Source organism: Pipistrellus kuhlii, unplaced genomic scaffold (assembly GCF_014108245.1).
Source record: "Pipistrellus kuhlii isolate mPipKuh1 unplaced genomic scaffold, mPipKuh1.p scaffold_m20_p_1, whole genome shotgun sequence".
NCBI lineage: Eukaryota > Metazoa > Chordata > Mammalia > Chiroptera > Vespertilionidae > Pipistrellus > Pipistrellus kuhlii.
Window position 1 is genome coordinate 84,644,993 of NW_023425404.1, and position 10,630 is coordinate 84,655,622.

Here is a 10,630-nt window from a genome sequence, read left to right on the forward strand (position 1 = left end):
TGGTTTGCCTCCATACTTCAGAGAAGACTTTGACATTGGCTGGAGTTTTTAAAATGTTAAAAAGTAGTCCCTGGTGAAAAGGATACTTTAAATCTTTGGGAGAGAAGAGCAGTCCTAAGTATTTGTTTGTTTTCCTCCTTAATTTTAAATTGAATTATATGTGTTTCACAGATTTATTTTTCTTTTTTCCCTTCTTTTTTGTTTGTTTCACAGATTTTTAATGGGCAGTTTGATCATTGTTATGAGCTGAATGTTTGTGTGTCCTCCCCAAATTCAGATTTTGCAATCCTATTCCTAAATGTGTTGATATCAGAAGTGGGGTCTTTTGGAAGTAATTAAGCCTTGAGGGCAGAGCCTTCATAAAGGGATTATTGCCCTTAAGAGAAGACACAAGGGCGCATGCTTTTTTACTTTAGTTTTTACTTATTGATTTTAGAGAGAGAAAGGGCAAGAGAGAGAAAGATATATACTAATATTTGTTGGCACCTTGACCTTGGACATCCCAGTCACCATAATTTTGAGAAATAAATGTATGTTGTTTATACCATTCAGTCTGTGGTAATTTGCTGTAATAGCCAAATTTAAGACAAATAGTTAAAAAAAAAAAAAAAGCATATACTGAGTAACTCATAGTCTAATATGTAGACAATATTTTTTCAAACTTTAATTTCTTTGTGCTCCTTCCCAATCAATTCTTTTTCCCCAGAAGTGAACATTTTTATTGTGATTATGCTGGCTCATTCTGCTTAGCATAATGCTCTCCTCTTCTAGAACTTTATGTAAAGATAATCATTTAGTAAGAACTCTTTAGTGTTGGCATCTGTCACTCAGCATGTTTTTGAGATTAATCCATGTTGTTATATGGATCAAAATTTCATTCTTTTTTATTGCTAAATTACATTTCATTGTAAGACAATACCACAGCTTGTTCACAGATATTCATCACTTCATCTTATTGATGAATATCTGTGCTGTTTTTGAATTAAACTGCTATGAACTTTCTTGCACAAGGCTTTTTTAAAATGAATATTTAGGATTAAGAACTGCTGGGTCATAGTTGCATTATCATCTAAGAAACTATCAACAATGTTCCATTTTATTCAATCACCAGTGATGTATGAGAATCCTTGTAGCTCCTTTTCTTCATTTAGAGTTGTCAGTCTTTTTTTTTTCCTTCCCATTTTAGCCATTCTAGTTATCTCCTTGTCCATTTAATGTGCTTTCTTCTGTTGATTCAGTCTTTTAAAAAAAATTCTTTATTGTTTAAAGTATTGCATAAGTCTTCTTTTTCCCCATTGGCTGCTCCCAGTCCTCAGCACATACCCTTACTCCTCTACCATCTGTGTCCATGGGATATGCTCATCTCCATGCATACAAGTCCTTTGGTTGATCTCTTAGCTTGCCAACTCCCCTGCCTTCCCTCATAGGTTTGACTGCATGTGTGATGCTTCTATGACTCTGGTTCTATCTTTGTTCATCAGTTTATGTTGATCATTATATTCCACAAATGCGTGAGATCATATGGTATTTGTCTTTCTGTGACTGACTTATTTCACTTAGCGTAATGCTCTCCAAGTTCATCCATGCTGTTTCAAATGGCAAAAGTTGTTTCTTTTTTATAATAGTCTAGTATTCCATTGTGTGGGTGTACCACTATTTTTTAATCCACTCATCTGCTAATGGGCAATTAAGGCTGTTCCCAAATCTTGACTGTTGTAAATTGTGCTGCTATGAAATAGGAAAGCATATACCTTTTGGATGGGTGCTTCTGGTTTCTTGGAATATAGTCCTAGAAGTGGGATTACTGGGCAAGGGGAGGCCAGTCCAATGGCAGAATGGCTCTGTTCCCACAGCTTCCTCCTGCTGCTGCACTATAGGCAGCCAGGACCCAGGACCAACTCCTGCCATGCCACTGGGATCCACGACTGACTTCCACTGTGCTAGCTGGGACCTGCTGCCAGTATCCAGAACTGACTTCTACCACACTAGCTAGTGTCTGGTGTTCGGTCATCCTTCCGGATATTTCGGTTGTGACAAACCCTGGCTCTTTATATATTAGGAAAATGTTTATTAATTCACTGACATTGTACCAGCCTTGCATTCTCAGAATAAATCCCACTTGGTCATAGTGTATGATCTTTCTGATGTAATGCTAAATCTGATTTGTGAGAATTTTGTTGAGAATTTTAACATCTATGTTCATCAGGAATATTAATCTGAAATTTTCTTTCTTTGTAGTGTCTTTATCTATTTGGGGGGTTAGAGTAATTCTGGCTTCATAAAAACAGCTTGGAACTCTTCCTCTTGAATTTTTTGAAATAATCTGAGAAGAATAGGTTTTAGTTCTTTGAATGTTTGGTAAAACTCCCCTATTAAGCTGTCTGGTCTAGGACTTTTGTTTGCTGGAAGTTTTTTATTACTGTTTCAATTTTATCAGTAGTTATCAGCCTATTCAGACTTTTTTATTCTTCCTGATTGAGTTTTGGAAGTTTGTATTTTTCTAGGAATATGTCCATTTTTTTTAGATTGTCCAGTTTGTTGGAGTAGAGTTGTTCATAGTATTTTTTTTTTAACAATCCTTTGTTTCCATGTGGGTTCAGTTGTTTACTTCACCTCCTTTATTTCTGATGTGTTTATTTTGGCCCTGTCTCTTTGTTTCTTGGTGAGCCTGGCTAGAGGTTCGTCAATCTTATTTATTGAGTATCATTTCAAAAAAACAGCTCTTGGTTTTATTTGTTTCTTGTATATTTTGGGGGTCTCTGTCATTTATTTACACTGTGATCTTAATTATTTCTTTCTTCTGCTTACTCTAGGCTTTTCTTGCTACTCTCTTTTTAATTCTTTAAGTTGTAGGGTTAGATAATTTATTACCATTTTGTCTTTTTTTTTTTTTTTTTTTTTTTTAAGGTAGGCCTGTAATTCTATGAACTTCCCTCTCAGATCTGCTTTCATTGTGTCCCATAGGTTTTGGATTGTTGTGTTTTCATTGTCGTTTCTTGCCAGGGAGCTTTTTCTTTCTTCTTTGATCTCTTTGGTAACCCAATCATTGTTTAATAGCATGCTATTTGGCCTCCAATATTTGATTTTTTCATTTTTTTTATTGTAGCTGATCTCTAAATTTTAGCCATTGTGGTCTGAGAAGATGTTTGATATGATTTATATCTTCTTGAACTTGGAGAGTCTTTGCCTGTGACCTGATATATGATCTGTCTTTGATAACATCCCATGTGCACTTGAAAAAAAAATGTATTCTGTAGCTTCAGGGTGAAATGTTCTGAAGATGTCAATTAGTTCCATCTTATCCAGTGAGCCATTTAGGATTATTGTTTCTTTGCTGATTTTTTCTTTAGAGGAATATCTAGTGGTGTTAATGGGTATTAAAGTCCTTTACTATGATTGTATTGCTGTCTATTTCTCCATTGATATCTTCCAAAAGTTTTTTTTTTAATGTATGTGGGTACTCCTACATTGGGTGCATATATGTTTACCAAAGTTATATCCTCTTATTGAATTGCTCCCTTTAGTACTATGAAGTAGCCCTCCTTATCTCTTGTAATGGCCTTCACCTTGAGATCTATTTGTCTAATATGAGGATTGCTATCCCAGCTTTTGTCTTATTTCCATTTGACTAAAAATATTTTTCCATCCCTTTATTATCAGTCTGTGTAAGTCCTTTGTTCTGAGGTAGATCTCTTGTAGACAGCAAATATATGGGTCAAATTTTCGTATCCATTCAGCTACCCTATGTCTTTTGATTGGAGCATTTTATCCATTTACATTTAAGTTTATTATTGAGTTACTTACTTGTTGATATTTTTATTCTTTATGTCTGTGTGCCTTCTTCCCTTTATATTTCTTCTTTTATAGCAGTCCCTTTAGCATTTCTTGCATTGTTGGCTTGGTGGTAATAAACTCCCTTACTACTATTCTACCAAGCTCCTGATTCCACCTTCAATTTTGAATGATAGCCTTGCTGGGTATACTATTCTTGGATTCAATCCCTTACTTTGCTTCACTTTGTATATTTCATTCCATTCTCTTCTGGCCTCCTGTGTTTCTGTTGAGAAATCAGTTGATAGTCTAATGGGAGATCCCTTATAGGTGACTTTATGTTCTCTGTGGAAGCCTCTAAGATTCTTACTTTTTCATTGATTTTTGCTAATTTAATTATGATGTGTCTTGGTGTTGGTCTTTGTGGGGGTCATCATATTTAGTGCTCTTTGTGCTTCTTGGACTTGTGTGTGTTTTTTCTTCTCAACATCAGGGAAGTTTTCTGTCATTATTTCTTTAAACAGGTTTTCTATTCCTTATTCCATTTTCTCTCTTTCTGGTACCCTATTTTATGTATGTTGTTTTGTTTTGTGTTTTCCAAAGCTCCTTAGGCTCTCCTCCTGATTTTTAAGTTTTCTTTCTAGTTGCTGTTGTGTTTGGGTGGTTTCTGACCCTGTCTTCTAACTCAGTGATGAGGTCCTCAGATTCTTCTATTCTACTGTTGAAACTTTCCATTGTTCTTTATTGCAGTTACATTATTCTTCATTTCCTGTTAATTCTGCTTCATTTGCTCTTTATTGTTACACATGTTATTGAACTTGTCTTCTATCCTTTTCAATGTTCTCATAACTATTGCTCTGAATTCTTTCTCTGACAAATTGCTTGCCTCCATTTCATTTATTTCCTTATCTGCTGATTCCTCCTTTTCCTTCAAATGGGGCTTATTTCTTTGTCTCCCCATTTTTTTACTGTTCCTTTGTGATTATTTCTATGTATTAGATCAAACTTCTATGCCACCCAGATTTTTTTTGATTTTGTCTTATGAGTATAGAGTTGATGTTTTGTGGGACCCATTGGTACAATCTCGCCAGTCTTCTGGACTGGGTAATCTAGGAATGCCCCCTACTTGGAATATTTAGTGTATCTCTGTATAGTTTGGTCTTGAGTGTTACTATCCTTTTTGTGTATGGGGTCTCCTCTCAGATTATCTGGTTTTGTGGCTTGCTCTTTACCACGCTGACTGGACAGCACAAATTACAACTAGATAAGACATGAAACAAATGAACAAAACACAAATGTACTCACAACACCGATAACCCCAATTGAAGTGACCATGAGAGAATAGAGAATTAGGAAAGAGAGAGAAGAGAGCAAAAATGATATACAGAAAAGAAAAAAAGGAAAGAGAAAAGAAAAAAGGGAAAAATATATATGGGAAGAAAACACCACACAACAAACAGAAAAACAAAACATGCAATCAACGAATTCCCAGGAAAAAAAGGGGGTAAGAGTGACGCAGAATCTGTAGAGGCACAGCTTATACACAGATAGTAAGATTAAGAAATTGAATGAATAAAGGGAGGACCTTGGTTCAGTATAAAAGAGTAGAAAGTGAATGAGTGGATAAGAAGGAAAGAAAAATAAATTAAAAAAATAAAAATTTAAAATAACAATAAAAAATAATAAAACGAAGAAAAAGTAATACAAAAAATAAAAATAAAAACAGAAAAAAGAGAAAAAATTTTAAACAAATGATAAAAAGAGAAATTCTAAAATAAAAACTGAAGTGTCATTTGTTTCAGCCAAGTTTTAATGCCCCATGGATGCTGGTTTAAGATTCCACTCTCTTGTTCTGTCTTCCACTTCTCTGTTTCCTGATAGGTAGTCAGCACCATGTTTAAATTCCAAATGATCCACCACTCCTCTGTGTCTGTCTCCAAAGCCTTAACTGAATACAGATAGGACCAATCTACCAATTTAGCTTGTCTGCCTGCTGTCGGTCTTAGTCTCCCAGCCTCTGTTTCTGACAAGGACATGGGGAGGAGGGAGGGTGCTGTATTGCTTCCTGGATCTGAAAAGCCTCTCTTCAATCCAATCTCTGAGGGCTCTTCAGGGCTATTCAGATTTTTTGTATCCCTTGTTCCACTCAGTGTAGTCTGAGTGTGGCTGTATTAGCTGTCTTGAGGCTGCTGGAAGGAGCTGGATCTTCAGGAGAAAAAATGGCTGCTTAGATTTGGAGGGTCACAAATGACTCAGTGCCAGACTCCTGGTCACCTCTCTCTAACCTGTTCTCCTCCACACCTCTTTCCAGACTCCACAAGTCTGCACCTCCACCTGCACTTCAGCCATAGGTAAGTGTTTATAATTGAAATATTCTATGAACTGGGTTTAGCAAATAAAATCAAATATTAAAGAGAGGTAAAACAACTGCACCACTGCGAGTTTCTCTCTCCCTGGCACCGTGAGGTTCAAGAAGTTCTTCAGCCTGCCCCTCTGGGCATAGCCTCTCTCGGCTGTGGACTTAGATCAAGAATCTCCTGCTGCCTGCAGCCCTGTAGACTTTCTTTCCACAGTCAGATACTATGCCTGTCCCTAAGGGACATGGACTTGGTGCTGTGCAGCCTCCTTCTGACCCTTTCAGCTTGTCAGCTTGGTGGTCTCTCAACTCTCAATAGCCCAGATCCCTGATCCTACTATTCTCCAGGTGTCTTCGTCCCTTCCCAGCTGCAAGTTGTCTCACCAGCTGTGTCTCCTTCACCAATTCAATTCCGGGTGGATGTTATTTGATTTAGATGCTCCTTCTATCTCTTCTGTGTTAAGGCTCAGAACACATCTGCTTATTTGGCCGCCACATTTTTTCTCCTCTGTTGATTCATTTTTGAGCTTATTCTCATGTGTGTATTGGACTCTGTATAGCTTCCTCTGTCTATTTAAGTGTCTATTTAAATATTTTTCAACCTTAAAATTAGGATTTTATCTTGCATTTTTGTACTGTAGGAACTCTTTTTATATTTGGATTACTATTCCTTTGTCAAGTACATGTCTGCAAAATTTCTAGGAGCTTCAGACTTGCTCCAGAGTAGAATTAGCCTCAAGAGTAGCTTTGAGGGTAGCTGGTATAAAATATCGCAGCACTTTCCCAACTCTGCCAGCACATTCTTAATTGGGTTTGGGCTTCTTTTTTATTGAATTTTTGGAATGATATTGCTTAATAAAACTGTATAGGTTTCAGGTGTAGGATTCCATAATATATCATTTGTTTATTATATTGTGTGTTCACCACCCCAGTCAAGTCTCCTTCCATCAGCCTTTATCCTCCTTTTACCATCTTCCATGTCCCCTCACTCTATTTTCCTTCTGGTAATCAATATATGGTGTCTGTGTCTATGAGTTTTTTTTTTCTCTTTGCTTAATCCCTTTACCTTTTTTGCCCAGTCCCTCAAGCCTCCTCCTATCTGATGGCTGCCAGTCTATTTTCTGTATTTATGAGTCCATTTTTATTTTGTTTGTTAGCTTATTTTATTCATTAGATCCCATATATAAGTGAAATCCACCCATGCTGTCAAAAAGGGTAAGATTTACCTTTTTTTTTTTTTTTTTTTTTTTTTTTACAGCTGGGTATATTCCATTGTGTATTTGAATGACAATTCCATTTAATATATCATTGGCATATTTCATATAACTAAAAAAATATTCTAAAAACTCATATGGAATCACAAAAGATCCTGAATAGCCACAACAAATTAGAGAAAGAACAAATTGGAGGAATAATGCTACCCGATATCAAATTATACTACATGTTTAGTACTCTTTGTGCTTCTTGGACTTGTGTGGACATGTGATTACTATGACTCATAGTAATCACATGAGCCTAAAACAAGGCATATAGATCAATGAACAAATAGAGAGACCAGAAATAAATTCATGTATTTATAGTCAATTAATATTTAACAAAGGAGACAAAAACATACATTGGGGTAAAGAGAGTCTATACAATAAATTGTGTTAGGAATATTGGACAAATATGTGCAAAAAGTGAAATAATACCAGTAATGTACACCATACACAAGAATAAACTCAAAATGGGGTAAATGGGCTTAAATGTTAGATTCAAAACCATAAAAATCATGGAAGAAACAGGCAGTAAAAGTTCAGACATTTTGGTATCACCTCAGTCAAGGGAATCAAAAGAAAAATAAACAAATTGGACTACAAACTAAAAAGCTTTTGCTCAGCAAAGGAAACTATCATCAACAAAATAGAAAGGCAACCTACTGAAAAAGATAACATATTTATCAAGAATTCATCTGATAAAGGATTAAAATCCAAAATTTATAAAATTCAATGCCAAAAGAACAAACAATTCAACTAAAAATGGACAAAAGACATGAATAGACATTTCTCCAATGAGGATATACAGATGGCTAACAGACATATGGAAAGATGCTCAACATCACTAATCATCAGAGAAATGCAAATTAAAACCCCAATTGTATGGAGCAGTTATAGGGCTAAGCCTCAGACTGACCTGCTGGCAAAGTCTCAAACAAGCTCTCTAAGCATAATTAAGCTTGATCTTGTGACTGCTCCCTAGATCTTTCCTGGGTGGCTAATGGGCTGTGGGAGGGGCAGCAAGTGCTGTCAAAATAAGTGAAACTTACAAGAACATTGTAAATTACCTTTTACCTTTGATTCTAAATAAAGCATCAACTTTGCAGTCTGGATTGTTCTGTGGCCTCAGCCAGGCACAGAAAATCCACCTAGACCCAGCTTATTCTCATTGCCTGTCTTTTTCTTCATCCTTCACTGCCCTCCGTCAGGTTCCCCAAACCCTTGGCTGTGTTGGCGAGGCCCACCCAATAAGATATTACCTCACACCTATCAGGATAGTTATCAGCAATAATTCAACAAACAACCTGATATCAAGGATGTGGAGAAAAGGGAACCTTTGGTACTATTGGTGAAAATGTATATTGGTGCAGACACTGTAGAAAACAATATAGAATTACCCAAAATTTAAAAATGGGCTGGGTTTCTTGATGAAAGTAAAGCAAACCCGGGCTCACCTGGGAATGCTTGTCAGGATCCTGCAGTTGTCTGGCTGTTGCTAGAGTGTAACAGCATTCCAATGTAAAAGCAAAGGAGGAGCTTGCAAAGACCTGAATCTAGGATAGGGGTGTCGAACTCAATCAGAGAAGGGGCCAAAATCTAAAATCCAGCCTAAATCGCGGGCCAAATGGTTTACTGAACAGTCATAAACTGTCATTGTGATGGAAACGCAGCGGAGTGCAGTGATGACAGCACGGTGCGGGCCACATTGCAAGGCCTGGCGGGACGGATTTGGCCCGCGGGCCTTGTGTTTGACACATGTGCTCTAGAAGGAAAAGGACACTTAGTAGAAATAAGGAGGTGCTATAGGAGCAAGTCCAAACTTATCCTGCAGTAACCTGCCTCAGTATTTTCTTTAATGTGTGCCAGTGGAAAAATAAATGTCAAAGGTGACTCCAAGGTCAGTGACCAAAAGGTCCTTCCTCCTCAACTTTGAATGGGATATTTTTACAATTTCACTTGTTTTTGGATTGTAAGCAAAAAGGAAAGTTGACATTTGAGCCTGACATAAAAAGGATAACATTTGGGAGAGGTCCAATTGATATTACAGTTTCAGGAGTAAGATACAAATAGCAAAGAGACCCTAACAATAACAATATTTATAGGAATAATTATTATTAAAGCAGCTATTATGTGCTAGGTACTTTACAATCTCAAGTATTTATGCATATTTAATGGGTTGTTGAAAAAACTTAATTGCTGTTAGTATTGTGCTCAAAATGCCTATTCCTTTAACATTACAATATCAGGAGACTGCTGTCCTGGCTGAGGCTCAATGCTTCTCAGTGGAGTCATCATATATTTCAAATACAGAGGATTCAGAAACTCAGCTACATCCTTTCATCCAAGAGTGACAAAGCACTGGTGAGCCAAATTTATAAAAGCTTGTTTTTCTTACCAGTATACCGACTGCTCAGTTTTAGCAGGGTAACTTCTCCTTTCTGGGCATATTTACATCAATTTCTTAGGAAGATTAATCTTAACAATGAGAGTGTTTAGGATTGGAACAAATAGAAATGGAAGATGGGGAGAACAGTTTGGGATAAAAGCAATAAGCAAAAATGAAAATAGAAAGAAGTATTCATACTAGACAGACCCTGCAGATCAACCATCTATAATACTTAATTTGGCCAATGTCTGCCTTTAGGGGAACAAAAAAAGAGGAATCAAAGATTTTTTTAGGTTTCCAGCCTACTGATGAAAAGACAGGTGATTTCATCTTAGGGAAGTAAATAATTAGAGCATAAGCTGCATTTAAATTTGAACATAGAAACTTTAAATGTCAAATAGGTCCAAAAGAAGATACGAATTTAGTACCTAAAATTGTAGAATTACTTTAGAAAATATATATATATATATATATATATATATATATATATATATATATATACTCACATTGAGTGGCCAGATTATTATGATCTCTAAACTGCATATATATATTAGAGGCCCAGTGCATGAATTCATGTATGGCTGGGGTCCAGCCAGCCTGGCCAGGGGGAGGACATGGTCAAACTCTTAGTCAAGGGGACAATTTGCATATTAGCTTTTTATTTTATAGAATATACACTGAATGGCCAGATTATTATACATTCAGAGATCATAATAATCTGATCCTAACTGGTTTGGCTCAGTGGATAGAGTATCAACCTGTTGATTGAAGGGTCTCAGGTTCAATTCCAGTCAAGGGCATGTACCTTAGTTGTAGGCACATCCCCAGTAGGGGGTGTGCAGGAGGCAGTTGTTCTATGTT

At 36.5% G+C, this 10,630-nt stretch overlaps 1 long non-coding RNA gene across 1 annotated transcript; it reads right to left on the bottom strand.

The window, feature by feature from the left end:
* Nucleotides 1–3,272: 3,272 nt before the first annotated feature.
* LOC123652913 lies at nt 3,273–10,000 on the bottom strand. Its single transcript, XR_006742493.1, has 3 exons — nt 9,990–10,000; nt 3,922–3,923; nt 3,273–3,344 (listed from the first exon to the last, which is right to left on the bottom strand). It is a non-coding gene; the product is annotated as an uncharacterized LOC123652913 (long non-coding RNA).
* Nucleotides 10,001–10,630: the final 630 nt, after the last annotated feature.